A 21,665-nucleotide genomic window follows, 5' to 3' on the forward strand; every position below is an offset into this window, starting at 1 on the left:
CACGCTCCCAGACCCGGCGCGCCCCCGGCCCTCAGACGCCCCGCACACGCCCTTCGGCCCGGAGCGGCCCCCGACCTCCCCGTCACCCAGGCGCCCGCGCGCCCCCGCTCCCCCCTTCCCCGACGCCCGCGACCCCGCGCGTCCCCGCCCCCCGCGCGCCCCCGCCCCCGGCGCCCGGACGCCCCCCGCCCGGCCCGCCCCCAGCGCCGGGAAGCCCGCCTGCGCCGCGGGCCGAGTGGAGGGCGCGGGGCGGCCTCCGCTCGGCTCCTCCGCTGCCGCTCCGCGCACGGGCCCAGGCGCCGCCGCGCGCCCCTCCTGGAGGAGAAGGAGGAGGAGGAGGAGGAGGAAGGAGGCGGGAGGAGGAGTTGCGGGAGAGGAGGGACGAGCGCGGCAGTCGCGCCGGCGCTGGGCGAGGAAGCGGAGCGGGCCGCCGCCGGGTGAGCGTCTGCGGCGCCGAGTCGGAGGCTGGGTCTGGGCTTTGCTTTCCGCTCCCTCTTCTCCGTAACCCGGGAAACTGGCCGCGGGGGGCTGCTGCTCCCCTCGGGGCGGCGGGGGCGGATGCGGCGCTCGCCGGGATGGGGAGGCCGTCCGGCGCGCCTGCAGCCCGGGGTCCCGGCCGGCGCGAGGCCCCGGCCGCCTCGGCGGGTCCGCGGGCGGGGGGCCGGCGGGGAGCGGCGTCCGGGAAGCCGGGCCGGGCGGCGGGGAGGCCGGGGCCGGGGAGGGCCGAGGCCTGCTTCCGCCGGGCGCCGGCCCGACCCCTCGGCCTCCCCCTGTCCGCGGCGCGCCGGGCCGGGCCTCCGCCTTTGTTGCCCGCAGCCCCGCCGGGGAGAGGCCGGGGCTCGGCGAGGCCTGGGGCGGCGGCGCGGGGCCTGCGCGGCTCGCACCCCGCCGCTCGGCCCCGCGCGGCCCGGCCCCGGCCGCCGGCCCCCCGGCCGCGGTCCAGGGGCCGCAGGGCGGGCTCGGGAGGGCCCAGGCCGCGTCGGGGCCGCCGCCGCCGCCGCCCCCGCCCGCCCGCCGGGAGGTCGCGCGGGGCCCCCAGTGTGTGCAGCGCGTGACGGGGCCGCCGGATAGGATTCACTTACGCGGATGTGGGGGCTGTGGAATTCGAAACTGCCCCTGGCGCCGAGACAGGCCTTAATTTTCAATTTGCTTCGGGAGTTGGCAACTTCAGGGGCACCATTGTGGCTCGTTAGGTAGCACAACTATTGACGTTTCTCGGTGGCAGGTCCTGGCACAGAACTTGGAATGTGTGCAGCAGGCCGGATGCCAACTTCGCGTTCAGTCGGAATGGGAAACGCGGGGCTCCCGCCCCCACCTTGTGGGATTAGGGGCCAGGTGGGAATATGTGGCGAAACCCAGGCTTCCGGTAGTGAGACCGAGAACGTTTGAATTCGGTTCAGCGAGTGTTTCTTGAGCGTCCACCCTGGGGAGGGCAACGTGCTACTTTGTGTGAGCACGCAGGACGTAGTAATCCCAATAAAATTGTGAATGAGACACCAAATCCGTTTTTAATTGCCTGTGTTTCTTGGAATACAGCTCTGTTTTGTAATCAGACAAAAGTAAACTGCCGTCTACTTCGAGATGAAGTATCCGAGGTGTTCTCAACCGTAGTAAGCATAAATATATCTTGACTTAAAAAAAAAAAAAACAACCGACAAAGAACGACGTGGAATCCACTTAGCTGATTTGAATGAATGAATTTTAAATGGAGTACTTAGTGCTATGGAGAGTCAGCGCTGTTTAGAAACATCAGGGATGTTGTTCACCAAGTTTCACAGAAAAAAACCACGAGAAGGTGGCCTGTGAGACACGTCTTTTCCTGTGTGCTTTCTAATTTTCTCATGCTGCATCACCGAGTGTGAGTGCTGTAACTTTCAGGATCTGTCGCTGTTCTAAACACAGTGCGTGGCCCCAACCCCTGATACTGTCCTTAACGTTTTCTGCCTTTGGGGAAGCTGGCTCGCTGATCCTGCGCTTGATAACCTTTCTCAGAAGAACTTGGGGTTTGGCAAGTGCTGTCCACGGTTTGATCTGGTTAAGGATGAACCCTTAACCCCTTTTAGGTCTCCATTTGGCATCTCTTTTGAAATACTTTTTCCTTTTATTATCATCTGTAAGTGCCTTCTAAATCGGTGGGGGTACCTCGCACTGCCCCTTTCCTCTTCTTTTGGTGGGAAGATAGGGCAGGCCTTAACATGGCCTCCGAGGGAACCAGGGGCACACCCTGGGGTGTCACGTGGCACCCTCCCGAGGCAGCACCTTGCAGGGAGTGGCAGAGAAAGGGTTTGGGTGCCCTTGACCTGGCCCGTAGCTGACTTGGGCTGTGCCATGACCTCAGAGGAAAGCTCTGGAGTACTCACTGGATTCCTCCTCATTTTGCCATCCTGAGTGTTCCTTTTAACAGCCGCCTTTTTGGGGAACAGAAGCAAGAGTCTGCTTAAGACTGTCTTGTTATGTAACGTCATTCCTCAGGGAAAACCGGTAGTTTTCTCCATTGTGGTGAGTTTTCGGGAAACTTTTATGTTACTAACGGTGGGTATCTTTGATTTTGCTCATAGGACTAATTGTGTGATCTTAAAAAGTCACGGTATAGTCTGAAAATAGGAAATGTTACGTCCATTTCTGAATCTGTGGCAATTACTGTTGTCTCACAAATACGCAGTCATGTGAAATGGGTTTATACACGAATATGTTGCGTATGAGGTCAGATACCCCATGTTGTTTATAATATAGTACGACTAATGGATGTGTGTGCATCTCTTTTAATACGTAATAAAGTTAGGTAGGTAAGTAACAACCTAAGCTGTGATGATCACCTTTTGCTGTTCTGTTTGTTGTGTCTTTTTTTTTTTTTTAAAGTTCATTTATTTTGAGGGAGAGAGAGCATACGCGAGGGAGGGGCAGAGAGAGAGAGAGAATCCCAGTCAGGCTCCTTCTTCTTGTCGGCACAGAGCCCAATGGAGGGCTCGATCTCATGGACTGTGAGGTCACGACCTGAGCTGAAACCAAGAGTCGGGCCATAACCGACCGACTGAGCCACCCAGGTGCCCCTGTTTGTTGCATCTTTTATGGGAAGCGAAGATTATCTATTTCAGTTCTTGGTCCTCATCCCTAATCTTTTTCCAGTTTTGGAAATGGCACATCTGTGGTGCCTGAGTACTTTTGTGAAATTACTCCTTTTACAAGGGAGAAATTTATAGTACTAGTGTATGGCATAAAAAGGGGGAACTTTCTTGTGTGACTAGATTGATCGAAAGAGTAGTTCGGGCAGTAAAGGCGAAAGAGCAGTGGGGACATGTTTTAAATTGTATTGACAGTGAAACTGTCATTAATGTTTTGTGGTTTGTTACTCTGTACGGTGTGTTTCACTAATGAGCAGTGAAGGCTTTAGGACTAAGGGCACATTTGGTTTGGGTCTTTGATGATCCATAACAAACCTTAGGTTTTACTTAGTTGGAACAATCATATTAGGTGGCTGTTGGTCTTGTTGATGTTTCAAGAACAGACGTACTCAGATAAAGTCATTTAAGATTTCAATCTTCATGTTGCAACCGAGGACCTTTTGGAGGTGTTTGCTCTTTAGTATGCATTACTAGCCTTGTGACCTTGAATACATTTTATGTCTCCTCTGAGTCTTATTCCTTGTGTGGGTCTAATGTGAGGATAATAAATCCACCTGACAGTTGTTGTGAATATATATTTTGTTTAAAGTACAATCCAAACTCTCCGTCTTGGGCTACAAGATTTCCGCCTAGTTCTTCAGCTCATCTTGAACCCCCTTCTGTGTCTGACCAAATAGTTATACTCTGTCCTTTATATTCCCTAACGTTGCAGGCTGCTTCTGGCTTCCTCATCTTACGTGGTAGTTCTGTTTGCCTAGCATGTTCCTCCTGTGGTTGGTTCATTCTCAGACCTTAACGCCAGGTTCACCGCATCAGGGAAGTCTTTACTGTTCCTTACAGCTACTTCAGTAGTCCTGTCTAATCAGGTCTTATCAGTTTGTGTGTTTTCTCATAACGTTTATTTCAGTCTGTAACTATTTTGTTTATTTGTTTTGGTCTTTCTCCACATGTAAGTCCCACATGGGCCAGCCGTGGCCTGTGGTTCTTCTGTCTCTCCCTAACACAACCCGTGGGGACATGGACAAAAAGTGATTATAGTTTTTACGTTGGTATCTACACATCAAAGGCAAGGATGTGCTGTAGATCACAGAAATCTGGTGGTTTTTTTTGTGTTGCTTATTTATCCCCATCTGAGCTGATCTTAGCTAAATGAATCACAGCACTAATAATGCCAAAGTTTTTATAACTACGTGGCCCAAGTAGCCTCACACCATGAGAACTGCTTTTTTTTTTTTAAAAGTAAGCTCTATGCCCAACGTGGCAAGCAGCTCAGTAGCTGCTCCTAAGACTCACCAACCCCAAGATCAAGAGTTGCATGCTCTACCGACTGAGCCTGCCAGGTACTCCAAGAACTGTCTTTTTTTTTTTTTTTTTTTTTTTTTAATGTTTATTCTGAGAGAGAGAGAGTGTGTGTGAGTGGGGGAAGAGCAGAGAGAGAGGGAGACACAAAATCCAAAGCAGGCTCCAGGCTCTGAGCTGTCAGCACAGAGCCCGATGCAGGGCTCAATCTCATGGACTGTGAGATCATGACCTGAGCTGAAGTCGGACGCTTAGCCAACTGAGCCACCCAGGTGCCCCCAAGAACCTTCTTTACCTGTAGAGCAGGCATCCCAATAACAACAGCATTCACTCATGTGTCCAACTGGCTGATCGCAAAGACTGGGCATCTAGCCTTGAATTTCAGCTCTGAATTTATAGGGAAGGTTTTTATTTTAGTTTTAAACTTTTATTTAAAGTTTATTTACTTAGTTTGAGAGAGAGAGGGAGAGAATGAGTGGGGGAGGGGCAGAGAGGGAGAGAGGGAATCCCAAGCAGACTCCGTGCTGATGCAGGGCCCAGTCCCACGAACCACGAGATCAGGACCTGAGCTGAAATCCAGACACTTAACTGACTGAGGCACCCAGTGCTCCACTCCCCTTTTCTAAAGTTTATTTATTTTGAGAGAGACAGAAGGAAGGGCAGAGAGAGGAAGAGAGAGAATCCTAAGCAGGTTCTGCACTGTCAGCACAGAGCCCGATGCGGAGCTTGAACTCACCAACCTTGAGATCATGACCTGAGCTGAGATCAAGAGTCAGAAGCTCAACCCGCCGAGTCACCCAGGTGCCCCTATAGGGGAGGTTTTTAAAATAAATCTGTCTTATTTGCCTTATCTGTAAAATTGTAATAGTGCCTTTCTCAGCATTGGTGTGAAAATTAAATGAGAAATGCGTGTAAATGAATGGGTTCAGTGCCTTGAATATAATGAGTGCTAATAGTAATAATTAGTTTAAAATACACTGTGATTAGTTAAAAGGAGTATTCTGGGTAATCAGTAACCTTTATGGAAGACTTGGTTTTTCTTGTTAAGGAAGCCCTGTGTGGGGAAAGGGCGTAAGACCAAAGGGACAAGAGAAATGAAAGTAAAAGAGGAAAGACAAGACAAGCCCACGGAAGTTTAAATGGTGCCAGTTGCAGAATTGTAAGGGTTACAAACGCGAGCAGCCATTGAGCTGCCTGGCACTGGGTCAGCGCAGTCAGTCGGAGGGAGCCGGAGAACGCAGAGGTTCCGTGCGCTTGCAAAGCCCCAGGCTCTTGTGTTTCTGCTGTTTTAATCTTTTTTAAATCACTGTTAACAACCATCACACTGAAATGTTTTCTTAAAATTATTAAAAGGGCATCACACTTGGAGACTATGTTTGGGGAGCGGTGGCTGTGCCGTTGTCCTTGGGAGCAGACTGTTGAGTAGTAGAGAAGAAAGAAGGAAGAAAAGACGGAATATCTCTGAAGGCCTGGGAGACAAACCGTTATCCTGAAGACGTCACTATGCCATCCTGAAATTTTCCCGCAGGTAAATTTGGTCGTCTTAAGGGGCATCAGTCTACATAGAGCACTTGAGTGACAGCATGAGATTGTATTTAATACACACACTTGTGCTTAGGGTTTCCCTTTTAAGAGAACGAAAAGAATATATGGTTCCTATTAGAAGAGATTTCCATCAAAAACAATTTTAAGAGTTGAATGTTACTCTTTGGAACTATTTAGAAAAGGTGTGTTCATCAAGGACCCTAGATGGCCTGCTCTTTGGCACTCCTGCTGGTGGTTTCTTCAGTGATTGGTGTTATTCTGGATACACCAGTAACACTGGATGGTTGAAGCAACAGGGCGGATATGCCTGTAGCGTAAGTTGAATTCTCATTGGTAGACTTGTTACTTTGTATGACTTTCCTTTTGTGAATTTTGTTTTGTTTATAGTAATGAGATGTTTCTTATTAAGGCTTAATTTTGGTTTTAAAGGAAATATCTTCATTCTGTGACAATAGTCGTTTTCATCTGTTGACATTGCTTTTGAAAGTGGCAACCATATACTTAGGGAATAACATTATTACCAAATATCAGAGTGTCAGAATGTGTAAGCGTGTAACACACATGGAATTGTATTAGGATTTTAGTAGTTTTGTATATTTGCAGAATTACTGCATTTTGTTGTTTTTTTTTTTTAAGTTTATTTACTTTGAGAGAGAGCGCACACATGTGCACGAGTGGGGAAGGGGCAGAGAGAGAAGGAGAGAGAGGATCCCAAGCAGGCCCCACATTGTCAGTGCAGAGCCCGATGCGGGGCTTGAACTCACAGATCATGAAATCATCCCTGAGCCGAGATCAAGAGTCAGACGCTTAACCCACTGAACTACCCAGGCACCCCTGCATTTTAGAATTAGAAGGAACCTTCTGATTATTGGTCAGCTTCATCTTTACACAGATGATGAGGAGACTGAGACTAATAGCAGTTAACTAATCTGCCCCAAGTCACGGACCACATTTCTAGCAGATTTCAGGAAGGATGGAGTCTGATGTCGGTGACTCTTCTCGTGGTTGATGCAGGATGTTTTCATTTACTCTTAGGTGGTGGGGAGTTTGGATTGTGTCTTTGTGGATGATGTCACAGTTGAGCTGGCTCTTGGAAGGTGACCTTTGTTTGGGAGGAGCCCTGGGTGGCGGGGAGGTTATCACAAACAGGGTGAACAGCAGGAGCTATAACATCAACGTAGAGATTCTTTTCTCCCTTTCCTAAGCAAGGTTACCTGTGTTCTGTTTCTTAGTTTGCTTCCTTGATTTGATGGAGCTCATTCTTCTAATAACTTCCTGAGAAAGGAGATGGGGGAGGTGTTTTTTTTTAATGACCTCGTGGGAAACCATGTATGTTTCACATAATCTGACTTCCAGTCTGGCTGCATACACAATTCTGGGTGACAAGTTTAGTCAGGATGGAATGGGTGCTGCTGCAATGACAGATGAACTCTGGGGTTCGCGTGTGTAAATACAGGCTGTTTCTTACTTTCCCCATGTCCACACTGGGCCTGGGGCTCCTCTGCCGTTTTCCTTTGGACCCAGTCTGCTTTCGCCTGCAATTCCCCGTTGATCACCCATGGCTCTGAGGCACCACAGCAGATGCAAAGGGGAGCCGATGGGTCATATGCTGGCACTGAAATGTTTGGCCCAGAAGTGACACATGTCACTTTTCTCACACATTTACCAGAACCAGTCACATGGCCCTGCAAGGGTGCTGAGAAGCGTGGAGGTGCGCAAGAAGTCACTGGCTGTAAATGTGCGCCATACTGAAAATAAATGTTCCCTTGGAATTTTGAAGACATTGCGCCACCAGCTTCCAGTGTTACTGAGTTAGTTGCTGTTTCCCAATCGTTTGTATGTATTTTTTTTCCTCTCTTTTGGGGAACTTTTGGTACCTTCTTATTATCTCCTCTCCTTCTAAATTTTAAAATTTCATTACGGTGTGCCTGATTATATTGTCTTCTCTTCTTTGGCTGTACAGAGCATCGCATGGATCCTTTCAGTCTGTAAGCTTGTGTTGTTTGGTTATGGGAAAATTTTTTAAATTTCTTTTATGATTTCTTCCCTTTCGTTTCCTTCTCTTGACTGAAGCTCTTGTTCATCAGATGTTGGACGTCCAGGATCGGTATATTGATTTTCTTAGTTTTTGCCTCAATTTTTTAAGCCGGAATAAAAATGACAACAGCAAACATAGATCTTTGGGCCTTCCTTAATTGTTAGTAGTTTGTAAAAAAATTCTCAAAGGGTCTAATCTACTGGACACTTTAACCAGTGAGGCCTTACTTTGTCATAGGCAGTGAACACAGTGAAATTGTGTAGGGAACTTACAGAGGTTTTAACTTTTTAATGTATACTTTAAATGTATAAATGTATACCTTAAAAATTTAATCTGTATATGCCTATAGACAGTGATGAACGGGTGTAGAGGTGTGCTACTTTTTTTAAAGATTTTATTTTTAAGTAATCCGTAACCCAACGTGGGGCTCGAACTCACGACCCGACCCCAAGATGAAGAGTTGTATGCTCCATCCAGGCACCCCGAGTGTGCTACTTAAAAAATTTTTAAATACTAAAATCTGAACTACAAAATTAAAGAAGAGTGAATTTGCTTCATTAAGCAGTTCTTAGGAGCCAGTTCGTTAGCATTTTAAATGATTGAATTTATGAACATTTTCATATTCAACTTAATAGAAATATGTTTGACACAGTTAAAAAGATGCTTTGAAATGCTCATGGAAAATTTGTTCCCTGCATGTTAAATTTCTAAGTCTCTGCATATTTTTACTTCCATTGAATCAGGTACTTTTAGGGGTGGATGTGCTTTAGAGGTCAACCTCTTTATTTCATGTGGAAAAACAGACTCGGAGGAGATTCACTCAGTGTCACACAGCAGACTGGTTCTAGTGCTGCCCTCTAATTTTGTGTCAATAGCCTCTAAAGTGGGAGTGTATTGGGGCGCCCGGGTGGCTCAGTCGGTTAAGAGTTCGACTTCGGCTCAGGTCGCGATCTCGCCGTTCGTGGGGTCGAGTTCCGCGTTGGGCTCTGTGCTCACCGCTCGGAGCCTGGAGCCTGCTTCGGATTCTGTGTCTCCTCTCTCTGCCCCTCCCCCACTTGTGTGCTCACTCGTGCGCGCGCTCTCTCTCTCTCTCTCTCTCTCTCTCTCTCTAAAAAATAAATAGATGTAAAGTGGGAGTGTATCACTTGAAAATTTACTAGAGCTTCTTAACTCACTAAATTTGAAATTATATGGCAACTTTAAGTCCATTTTTCTTAACTTTGTTACCTTTAAATTTCTTTACCTTTGCAACCATGTAAATATTCGTGTTACTTTTTAAAATGAAGCTCATTGTGTAAGATCTAGAGGCCCTGAAAGAAGTCAAAGCAGTTCTTGTAACGACTTTTCATTTATCTTTATTTACACGTAGTCGTGAAGAACTGACGAGTAGGAAATCTCACCCTGTGCTCAAGCCGGCAAGTTAGCCTTGATGGGTGCTGCCGCAGGACATGATGCTCCTGGGTCAGAGATACAGGACTTCATTATGCAGGTGCGACACTGTCAGCATTCATGCCAAGTCCCCACGCACCAGGGCTGTGTTGGGAAGGGAATGTCGGGGCAGAGGAGAAAGCAGGAGACGAGTTGGGTGGCAGTTAAGTAACGTGGACAAGACGGACTAGTAGGGTGGAGCAGTGTGGCGGTAACAGGTGATCGGACTCTGCATACATTTTGAAAGTAGCTGAGACACGACCCTGGGTGCGGTGTGTGAGGAGAGCCCCGGATGGTTGTGGACGTTTTCATCTGAGTGGTCGGAAGAATGGAGTCACCACAGACCAGAGAGGGAAAGGCTGCAAGCAGAGCAGATCTGGGGCTGGGACCGGAAAGAGCCAGAGTGTATTTTCGAACATGTTACCTTGGATATCCCTAAGTCAGTGAATGGCAATGTCGAGGAGGGAGCTGCCTGAAACCAGGCTGAATAAAGATGCAGATTCGGGAGTGGAGGACACGGCGGTGGTGTTTCGGGCGTGAGGGTGAGCGACGTCACTGTGGGGCGTGAGTGAAGAGATTGGAGGCACAGTGGTCTGAGTAGGACTGATGAGAGCATCTCAGGTCGGGACTGAGGACGGGTACTGGCTTGGCAGTGGGGACGTCATGGGTGGCGGTGACCAGAGCAGTTTCCGTGTGACGTGCTGGAGGTCTCTGGTGTGGGTAGAAGGGAAGATGGGAGAAAGGGAATAGTAGGCCTCGTGTGCCTGTTTTCCCAAGGTGTTTTGTGGCAAAGGGGATTAAAGAGATGGGACCACAGCTGGCGGAGAAAGGAGGGTCAGGACAAGTTTGCTTGTACAGGTATATGGGAAATGTCGTTTTAGGAGCGATCCAGTAGAGCGGGGAAATGGTTGGGAGGTGAGGGAGGTCTGGTCCACGGCGGGGGGCGGCTGGGGGGTGGGGACCTTTAGAGAGGTGTGAGGGTCGGTAAAGTAACAGGATGGTTCTGTCCGATTTTCTCCTCACGTCCTCAGTGCTCTCAGTGAAGCAGGAAGCTGGGCCATCGGCTGAGACTAAAGATGGAGGAGTAAGCGTTAAAGGTGTGAGGAAAGATGTGGGTTGGTCGCTGGGGGGCCGAGTAGAAATGTGGTGGGATTTCCAGGCGGCATTAAGGCGCCACCTGGGGGGTTCACGGTCAGGACTGTGCAGTGGGGCCAGGCAGAGTGGCTTCGTGTTTCTCAGGCCACATTTCCCTGTCAGGCGTGGTGTGGGCGGAGCTGCATGTCGCCAGCGCCGCCTCTGGCCAGGAGAGCGTTTCAGAGTGAGCGTGGGGAAGGGAGTTGAGGGTATATGCTACGAGGGACTGTGATTTAGCGGGGAATGTAAACCCAGCAAGGAGTCAAGAGGGTCATTGAAACGCTGGTGGGTTTATTGCTCGTTCAGAGTTCGTAGTGTATACTAAGTCTGTGTTAATTAACTCTGCAAAACTTAGATTGAATATTTCAGGCCAGACCCTGTATGCACTCATCACAATTAAATGTCAGATTGGCAGAAACTTGTTTTCGGTGGGGTGAGGAGAAAGAGAAGGCTGCCTAGGTTCTAATGAAAGAAAAACAATATAATATTCTTACCTGTTGATTTATGTTTTTGTACAGTCATGGCCAAACTGAAAGCCAAGAAAAGGCCTTGCATTTTACTCACCATACCCTTTAAAAAAGTAAGTTAAGAACGAACAAACTCACAGACCTTATTCTTTAAAAAAATTTTTTTTGTTTTTTTATTTTTGAGAGAGACAAAGACAGAGTGTGAGCAGGGGAGGGTCAGAGAGAGGGAGACACAGAATCCGAAGCAGGCTCCAGGCTCTGAGCTGTCAGCACAGAGCCCGATGCAGGGCTCGAACCCATGGACCGCGAGATCACAACCTGAGCCAAAGTCGGATGCCCAACCGACTGAGCCACCCAGGCGCCCCAAGACCTTATTCTTTTAAAAACTCTATATTCGTTATAGAATATTTTGAAAATAAAGTATTGAAAACAGTATTTACAGAGCATTCTGTGGTCCAGATGGCAGTTCTGCTGTATTTCTTTCTGGTCTGCTGTTCCCCCCTATTCTTTCTACATAATCGAGACCACACTGTACATATGATTTTGTTTCCTGTGTTTTTGCACTTAACAAATGAACAATATGAACTTCTCCCTCATGTTATTTATAACCCTGTATAAATTCAATGTTAGTGGTTCCCTAAAGTTCCATTGTGTAGATGTGCTAGAATTTTGTTTACAGTTCTCACACTGTTGGAAAGTAGAATGTTTCTGATTCTTAAAATTTATTTTTTATCATATATAATAATGCAGGAGACATTGTTACGCTTTGGTTTTATGTTATTTCTAGAAGAGTTATAAAAATGGCATTATGGTGTCAAAGAGGATGAATACTTTTTTTGAAGTTTATTCTGAGAGAGAGAGAGAGTGGGAGCGAGCAGGGGAGGGGGGGAGAGAGAGAGAGAGAGAGGAAGAGAGAGTCCCATGCAGGCTCCGCGCTGTCAGCACAGAGCCCAATGGCGGGTCTCGAACTCACGAAACTGAGAGATCATGACCTGAGCCAAAATCAAGAGTCGGACACTTAACTGACTGAGCCACCCAGGCACCCCCAAAGAAGATAAATATTTGTAAGAGTTGCATAAACCAAGTTTTTTTTTTTACAACTATATTAAGACATTTTCAAGTGATAAATATCATCATTTAGAAAAACATTTGCTGATATGAGTTGTGAAAAGTCATTACTGTTTTAATTTGCATTTCATTGATTCTTATCAGGGTCACTATTTTTTTGTGCACATGTTGAGCCAGTTGGTTGTCCGTGTGGAAAAACACAAATTAATCCTTTCTATAAATCAATACTAGATTAATCAAGGATGTACATGTGAAAAGCAAAACTTCAGTACTTTTATAAGAAATACAGAAAGAGTGTATGATTTCAGTACTGGAAGGATTTCTTAAGACAACAAAAGGGGCACATGATGAAAGAAGCCAGACCCAGGCAACTGAAATAAAATGAGGCACTTCCTCATGGTACCACAAAAAGAAGAAAGTCAAGATACAAGTTACTGTACGGCTGTAGGAAAAAGAAGGTGGACGGTTCATATGAACTGATGCGGACTGATTTCTAGGTGTCTGAAATGTACCTGCTGTGTCTTAAATCTCTTCTGTGTATTTAATCCCTCATTTAATCATTTTCCTCACGGAAAAGAAAACAGAAATATGTTTGAACGTCACACCATTTTGTATTCCCACCAGCATGGTTCCAGTTTCTCTGCATATTTGCTTACAATGTGTGTGGTATCACTGTGGCTTTAATTTACGTTTTCTTTTTTTTTTTTAATTTTTTTTTTCAACATTTATTTATTTTTCGGACAGAGAGAGACAGAGCATGAACAGGGGAGGGGCAGAGAGAGAGGGAGACACAGAATCGGAAACAGGCTCCAGGCTCTGAGCCATCAGCCCAGAGCCTGACGCGGGGCTCGAACTCCCGGACCGCGAGATCGTGACCTGGCTGAAGTCGGACGCTTAACCGGCTGCACCACCCAGGCGCCCCTAATTTACGTTTTCTTAATGACCGGTAACATTAAGCACCTCTTCATGTGCTTATTAGCCATTTGTACGTCTTTGATCTGATCCTGTCTTCTGTTCATTTAAATTTTTTTTTTTAAGGTTTGTTCATTTTTGAGAGATGGAGAGTGACAGAGCACAAGTGGAGGAGGGACAGAGAGAGGGAGACACAGGATCCGAAGCAGGCTCTAGACTCTGAGCTGTTGGGGCCCAAACTCGCAGAGCTGAGAGCATGAGATCATGACCTGAGCCGAAGTCAGACGCTTAACTGACTGAGCCACCCAGGTGCCCCTCTTCCGTCCATTTAAAGCATCGGGTTATTTGTCTTATTCAGTTAAAGAGTTCTTTATCTGGGTGCACGTGCTTTATCAGATATGTGATACACAAATATGTTTTCCTGGTCTGTGACTTGCTCTCTCTTGATGTGTTTTGGAGCGTAAAAGTTTATAATTTGAACGAAGTCCTGAAGTTGAGCAGCTTTCATGAAGTGGGTTTCTCGGTTGCATGCTGTTCAACCCGCACGATGGAGAGAGGATTTATCAGCCTTCTCGTTCTGTCATGCCGAGAGAATACTTGCTTGACTCCCGTTTCCAGATGAGGACCCTGAAGCGCCGATGTCCCGGTCATTAGGAAATGCTGGCTGTGATTTGAACTCAGACACTGTGGCCCTGCGATCCGTGCTCTGTGTCGCTAGGCACCCATCCCTGGTGTTGTGCTAATACAGTCAGAAAAGGTGGACGTTTCTAGATGATGCACCCTGTGTCAGCGCTTGTCTGTTACTTGGCCCCTTCCCTGTGACTTTGGGCAAATTGTTAAACTTCCTAAGGGTTGGCTTGCCCTTCTATAAGACGGACGTGAAGATAGTACCTTGCAGATAGCGCTCTTGTGAGGATTCACGAAGACTAATGTGCATCTTTAGGACGAAGTCACCTCCGTATGGGCGGCGGATGTGCTGGTGTTGCTAACGGAAGTGCTTTGGGAGCAGAGGTGCTGAGAGTGGTGGCAGGACCGGCTCCTCTCCTTCCCGGGTGTCCTCTGGACGCGGATGGACATAACTTCCTCCGCGGCGCTTCCCTCAGTCTTCTGCAGATGTCTGTTTGCTTACCTTCTGGACTAGAATCCAAGGGTCCTGGAGGGGAAGGACTTCATCTTTCATCCCCGTGTTTTTACTAGGGCTGGAGGCTAATCTCCTTAGACTTTTCAAGCAGGTGCCGTGTTCTGTGAGTGTCAAGACAAGGATGTCACCTGGAGTGATCAATGAGGCAGAAGAGGGAGGCACAGAGAAGGGCGTAAGTTAAGGGAACTTAGAGAAATCCTCGTGAACGGTGAGAAGCTGAGAAGCACTTGCCGTATGGGGCGAACCCCAGGGGGGCACGGCTGTCAGGTGTTGGGGATTGGGGCTGGATGAGGTATCCATTCCTGGTATCTGTAGGGAGCAGAGCCACTGGAAGGGCCCCGTGGTGAATAGGGAAGCAAAAAGACTGAAATGTGAGAGTGAGGTACACGGAATGACACAGGGTGTGAAGGGGAGGAATTTGCATCATGAGATTAGCAGCTAGGGAGAATGGAGAACGGTTTGGGAAGATTTAGGGAAAAATGGATAAGGAAAACTGAGACATTTGACCCTGAGGGCATCAGAGTCCTGCTTTTCTTGCTAAGAGGTTACTGAGACACACAAGTACATATTCTTTTCCCTAGACAGACTATTGTCTGTTAATTTAAATTTTTTAAGAGAGAAAGGGAGAGAATTCTAAGGCTGCACACTAAGTGCAGAGCCCCATGTGGGGCTTGAACCCATGAACTGTGATAACATGACCTGAGCTAAAATCAAGAGCTGGCTACTTAACTGACTTAGCCACCCAGGTGCCCCCAATTTTTTTTTTTTATTTTATTTTAGAGGAAGCAAATGGGGGAGAGGGGCAGGGGGGGAAAGAGAGAGGGAGAGAGAGAGAACATCTTAAGCATGTTCCATGCTGAGCATGAGGCCAACGTGGGGCCGGATCCCACAATCCTGGGATCATAACCTGAGCCAAAATCAAGAGTCGGACACTCAGCCGAGCCCCCCAGGAGCCCCCAGGTGGCCTGTTTTCTCAGTGTGCAGCGTGGTGGTGGTGGTTTTGTAGGAAAGTGAAATGCGCTTACTGGGTTCAGAAAGATCTAATGCAGGATTCCCCTACTGTCCGAAAGCAGAGCATTCCTGTGAAACCTTTTGTAAGCCAAAATGATGCAAACTGAAGAAGCAGGTATCATTAATTTATATGGAAAATGTTTTGAGCATTTCCAGACCCCAAAAATAACCTTTTGCTTCTCTGATACCTTAGAACACATCTTGCAAACAGATGCACAAAATAAATCGAGATAAAGCACACGTGCTCGCACAGTTCATAGCTCTGGCAGCTGGATGCTGAGATGCTGAGTGTGTTTCCCGGGGTTCCCGGGGTTCCCGGGGAAGGAGCTGGGTGGCTCCGCTCCTACCGCCTCTGTACCTGCCCGCTGCAGAACACGCACCGAATGCTAGTTTTGCTTTTCGCCTTTTCCGCAAAAGCAGAAATCCTCTCTGGATTTCTTCCAGTCGGCAAGAGCGGGTACTGATGTAGGTCTTTTTGTGAAAGCAGCATGGCCTAAGGCACGGTTCGAAAGCGTACGACACCTGGGTAGAAAACGGCGGTCGCTTGGCCTGCCTGACCCTGTCCCTGGTCACTAGAGGCGTAATCATCGATATGTGGATATGTGGATGTTCTCTGAGAGGTTCCCTCCGTGTACGTAGGCATATAAACACGTACACACCGGGACGTGCACGTTAGCGTTTCACTTTGCAGCTTGCCCTCCACCAGCCGTGTATCTCGGGCCTCTTTATCTGCATAATACTCCATCGTACTGGTGGGTTATAACTTACTAAACCAGTCCACTGATTTTTGATGTATATTATTCTTGTTACCTGATCTCTAGGCCAACTAACTCTGCATTTTTGCCAAAATGAATTATTCCGTAAATGTCTGCATAGTGATTAAATGGGCTCATTCTGTAGAATCCGTTCTGTGATCTTAGGCATGTCCCTTAAGCTCTGCCTCAGCTTCCCCATCCATAGAGTGGGTTTATTACTGTTTTTACTACTACTCTTAGCTGCAAACACCTATGTGGCCTGATATGTGCTAGGTGGTGTTGTAAGGACACGTTTAAACCTCACAGCATCTAACTTGAGTGGAAGACACTGTTATTTCTGAGATCACACACTGTTAAGCGGTGGAGCCAGGAAGTATGTGAGTCGTGCGTTCAGGTTCCACAGGAGTGCTTTCCACTCTGTGACACTGCTTCCTTCCTGCACGGTACTGGGATTACAGGGTTAGAAGGGTTAAATGGGATGCACTGTATTCGGAAGGCTTAAACCAAAGCCTGGCATGTATCAGGCCAACATGTGGTCTGTAGTTACCAGTACTGGGTACATGATCAAGTAATGCTAGCTTTTGAAAAGATTTAATGCTGTAGGGAACATCAGTTTCCATATGTCCTTGTTTTGGCATGAGTGTATATTGAAGACGCAAATTCCTAATCACGTAATTACTTGGTTAAAGCATATGTGAATTTAAAATTTGATAAACATTTTCAAATAATCCTCCACAAATTGTGCCAGTTTAAACTTCCACAATAAGTGCTCAGTTTTTCATACCCTTGCCAACATTGTTACTGATGTACCTTTTTTCAGACTCAGCGGTAAAAGATACTACCTCGTTTTCTAAAATTTCCTATTCAGTGGCTTTAAAAGAAAAATGTTTATTTACTTACTTTTGAGAGAGAGAGCATGAGTGGTTAAGGGGCAGAGAGAGAGGGAGAGAGAGAATACCAAGCAGGCTCCACACTGTTAGTGCAGAGCCCAATGCGGGGCTTGATCCCACCAACCGTGAGATCATGACCAGAGCTGAAATCAAGAATTAAATGCTTAACTGACTGAGCCACGCAGATGCCCATCTTTCAGTGGATTTTTAAAGTTGAGATTGAATATACCTACAGTTAAAGTCTGTGGAGTTTTAACAAGTGTATTCAGTTGTGTAACCACAGCAATTGAATAGTTCCCAGGACCCCAGATTTCTTTAATTTCTTTGTTAGGAATGAATGGAGGCTCCTCTAGGATGGTGATGGGTCACTTGAATTTGTTTTCTTTCCCTCTCCCTCCCCCTCTTCCCCCTCCCTCTCCCCTCCCTCTTCATATCTCTTGTTTTCTTGCCATTCTTACTTTCTTCTGTTATTCTTTTTTTGTGAACTGTTCTTTTGTATATTATGCCCATTTGCTTATAGGATCATATGCCTTTCTCATACTGATTTCTAAGAGCACAGTCTGAGTTACAGAAATTAGTTCTTTGTCATGTGTTTGCAGTTTTCCTCCAGTTTATCTTTTGGCTTTAATTATGCCATTCTTTGGCTGTCCAGAAATTTATAAATTTTGCATTGTTAGATTGTCAATCTTTTCCTCTACGGTTTCAAGGTTTTATGTTACGCATAGAAAGTCTTTCTGCAGTGCTGAGGTTTTCAAAAAGAGTTTTCTCCAACTTTTGTATTATTTTTATTTGTATATTTGATCCTTCTGCACAGTATTTTTGTACCAGAAAATAAATGCCTTGCTTTTTAATGGTTATCCAACCTGTTTGTCATCATTTCTTGGATAATCCGTCTTCCCCCAATAGTGTCACATGTTCTCTTGGCCACATACTCTTTTCATCTGTGTCTTGGCCTATTTCTTGGCTTTCTAGTCTTTTTTTCCCTCCCAGTGGTAAGCTATCTCATTCTCCCTCAGTTGTTCCTTTAGATTTTTTCTTAATCTTTTCATTGTTCATATGTCCAAGTTTATTTCAGTATCATTTTGTCTGGTTTCTTGCAAAAATATCATTGATGTTTCTGTGGGATCTTGAGTTAATGTTTTGACAGGATTTAATTGTTTTTACCTACGAACAAGATGTGTCTATGTATTTGAGTCTCTTGTGATCCTCTGAGGAGTTTTAAAGTTTTTCATGTAGTTCTGGACATTGTTTAAAAATTAATTTAATCTTTTTTGAAACTATTATAAATAGAATCTAGTCTTTTATTATGTTGGCTTACTAGCTTTTTGAAAGTAAATATTTACTAGTGGTTTTTACATCGTAAATTGTGTAAGCAGTTGGTGGAGTGAGGTTTTTTTTTCCCTCTTTTTTCTGCTCTTGGCTGTTCAGCCACATGTGTTATATTCTAGGTGTTCAGTCATGCCATCTGTAAATAATGCCAACTTGTCTCCTCCTTTCCAATATTTATACTTCCTTCTTACCCTTATCTAATTAATTAGGTAAGATGTTGGAAATAATGCTAAGTAACACTTGATAACTGGCATCCTTGTTGTTGGCTTTCGGTGTTTCTTTGCTACTCATGTGAATCTTAGTTTTGTTATGTATAGCGTGTTAAATGTCCATCTACTTCTGTTTGAAGGAGTGTTTTTGAGGCGGTTCGGGTTGATGTCATTTTTTTCTGATCCATTTTGTGATTTATAGCTGTGGTCATGTGATTTTGCTCCTTTGCTCTATGGTAAATTATAAATTTGTAAGTTCTCAGCCGTGCTGGCAGTCCTGAGATGCGCCTTGCCTAGTTGAATCCTTTCCCTCGACACCCCGTTTTTTGCTGATATTTGAGATTTGTTTTTCAGGGACGCCTGGGGGGCTCAGTTGGTTAAGCATGTGACTCTTGATCTCACCTCAGGTCATGATCTCACAGTTCGTGGGATCAAGCCCCAGGTGGGGCTCTGCCCTGACAGTGCTGAGCCTGCTTGGGATTTTCTCTCCCCCTCTCTGCCTGCCCCCTCTATCCGAATAAATAAATACAAAAAAAAGTTTTATATATCAGCGTTCATCAGTGAGATCAGTGGGTGTTTCTGGTTTTGTTTTTTGCTTTTTTTTTAATGTGTTATCTTTGTCCAGTGGTGATATTAATGTTCTTTGGCTTCAGAAATAAATTTGGGAGGTTTCTTTTTCTATGTCCTGACGTAGTTTAGTGAGTATTTAATGTCTTTATTGACTTGTCCCTTTTTCTCCCTGAAGAAAGAGAGGGCCTTAGTAGTTCTTTGAGAACTTTCTCAAGTTCTTTGACAGCGTTTAGCCTCTTTTGGATTCCTATCTTTTCTAGTGCAAATTTTGGTAATATATATGTTTTGCCACAAAATTAGCCATTTTATCTGCGTTTCCAATTTTTATTGAGTTTTCAAAGTACTCTTAACATATCTTGATTTCTCACAGATCTGTAGTTACTACTGTCTTCATTTGAATATTCACATAAATGTGTTTTTCCCTTTTCCTTGACTATGGCAGCCAGTTTTTCACCAACTTTTTGTTGTTTAATCAAAGAATCAACTCTTGTTTACTACTACTTTTTATTTTCTATTTCATTAATTTGCATTTTTTTTTTTTTTTTTTTTTTGTGGCTCAAACTGCTGGTTCCCTGAATTGAATGCATAGTTTGTTTCTTATGATTCCTTACTGTTTAGTTTTGTAAATGTTTAAAACTTCTTTGAAGTTTTCTGTGAGCACAGTTTTAGGGTCTTTCAGAATCGCATCGATTTCGATCTGTAGCATTTTCATTATGTTTATGAAGAGTATGCCATTTTTGTTCTCATTGAGATTTCTTCTTTGATTCAAGAGAATGTTGGGTAATTTTTATTTATTTTTTCTGCTTTCCTTTTCAGTTTTATTGTCTAGTGGTCACTTGATGAGGTATTTCTGATTTTTTAATTTGCCAACATTTTCAATGTGGCCCACTCTGTTGTTACATTTAGTAACGATTGCATAAGTTCTTGAAAAGGAGATATATTCTCACTCTTTAGAGTATAGAATCCCAATAGAAAAAGTAATTATGTATTTTAAATCTATATTCTTCATTTTTGTTTATTTTATTTTCTTGGGCCGAAAGAGATATCTTAATGCTGTTCCATTTTGTGTGTAAAGATTTTTGGCACTTTTATTTTCTTTGTGGATTATACCTTATGTAATGTGCCCTGTTTTATTTTTGTATGACGATTTTTCTTGAACGTAACGCTGTCTTATGTTGTTATTGTTACCCTAGCTTTCTTATTGATAGCATTTTCCTTTTTCATTCTTTTCTGTTAGAATATTTTTCCTGAAGCAGTTAGGATTGGCGTTTGTCAGTTCATTGGAAAACTTCACTGACGTATGGATCCATGTACTTTTAGACATTTTATTGTATTTTTAAAGTTTATTTTTTTGGGCGCGGGGGGGGGGGGAGCTCAAGTTGGGGAGGGGCAGAGAGAGCATCCCAGGAGGCTGGGCACTGTCAGCACGGAGTCCGGTGTGGGGCTTCAGCTCACAAACCAGGAGCTCGTGACCTGAGCTGAAATCAGGTGTCGGTTGCTTAACTGAGTGGGCCACCCGGGTGCCCCTAAACATTTTATTTTGAATTCAGACAAGCAGATATACACTCTTTCATTAATGTCCATATGTGGGACCAGGGTTTTTTCTGTATCTATTGACTGAACTCTGTCAGCCTGAATTATGTAAAATCTGTCCTTAAATAATGCATTATATGTTAGTTTCCAATTTGGCACTTCGAAAGGTAGAATTAGAAGTTAATTACATTTGAAAAGCAATCTTTGTTCTGCTCAGGTCTGATCTCAAGGTCCTGAGATCCAGCCAGGTATTGGGCTCCGATGGCACAGAGCCTGTTTAGCATTCTCTCTTTCCCTCTGCCGGTCCCCCACTTGCGCTCCTCCTGGGGCTCACGAGGGCTTGCTCTCTGTGTCTCTGTCCCTGTCTCTCTCTCAAAAGAAAAAAAAAAAGGAAAGCAATCTTTTTTTTTCTTTTTTTTAATGTTTATTTTTGAGAGAGGAGAGACAGAGCGTGAGCAGGGGAGGGGCAAAGAGAGGGGGACACAGAATCCGGAGCAGACTCCAGGCTCAGAGCTGTCAGCACAGAGCCTGATCCGGGGCTCGAACTCCCAAACTGTGAGATCATGACCTGAGCTGAAGTCAGATGCCTAACCGTCTAACCGACTGAGACACCCAGGCGCCCCAGGAAAGCAGTCTTTGTACAAAGGCCTAGATTTGTTTAAAGTAATTTTTTCTAGGCTTTTGGAGTGGTTTCGTTTACACTTAAGTCTGCAGAAGATTTTTTTTTAACCAGCTGCATTTATTTAGTGTTTACAAATCAATTGAGTGTTTTCGTAGGAAGAACTTTAAAACAGAATTTGTTTACATGCTTAAAACATGCAGTGAATTTAAATTCAGAAAAATTAGGGTGCACATCAGCCATGTCCAGGTACTATTTTAGGTACTGGGCATATAACTGTTGACAAAGACGGATCACATTCCCGATCTCAAATAGAATGCGAGTAAATATAATTCAGCTGATAGTATAGAATGGTCACAGGAATGCTGAAGAAGAGGATAGTTTAATAGAGGTGGCTAATAGAGATTTTACCATATTTTGAAACTTTCTGAGATAGTCGGTTTTAATGTGTTTCTATATATGACTGGATTTTTAAAAATATTTCTTTTTTGTTTTATTTTATTTATTTTTTATTTTGAGAGAGAGAAATAATCTTAAGCAGGCTCCACGCTCAGCCGGAGCCTCACATGGGGTTTGATCTCATGAGCCTGGGATC

At 45.2% G+C, this 21,665-nt stretch overlaps 1 protein-coding gene across 8 annotated transcripts in view; it reads left to right on the forward strand.

The window, feature by feature from the left end:
• The first annotated feature begins 301 nt into the window (after positions 1 to 301).
• SOCS6 (suppressor of cytokine signaling 6) overlaps positions 302 to 21,665 on the forward strand; it is a 39,626-nt gene continuing 18,262 nt past the window's right edge. The window contains exons 1-7 of one of the 8 annotated variants that reach the window (XM_045041172.1): positions 302 to 437; positions 5,775 to 5,949; positions 7,636 to 7,802; positions 9,374 to 9,493; positions 10,210 to 10,290; positions 10,464 to 10,529; positions 11,085 to 11,146. The gene's annotated coding sequence lies outside the window, so the exon portion shown is untranslated. Of the gene's footprint in view, positions 438 to 2,948; positions 4,463 to 5,774; positions 5,950 to 7,635; positions 7,803 to 9,373; positions 9,494 to 10,209; positions 10,291 to 10,463; positions 10,530 to 11,084; positions 11,147 to 21,665 lie in introns of those variants that run through there. The other 7 variants (XM_045041170.1, XM_045041171.1, XM_045041173.1 and 4 more) reach the window with 7 other exon arrangements.

This window comes from Felis catus, chromosome D3 (genome assembly GCF_018350175.1).
Source record: "Felis catus isolate Fca126 chromosome D3, F.catus_Fca126_mat1.0, whole genome shotgun sequence".
In the NCBI taxonomy this organism is placed as follows: domain Eukaryota; kingdom Metazoa; phylum Chordata; class Mammalia; order Carnivora; family Felidae; genus Felis; species Felis catus.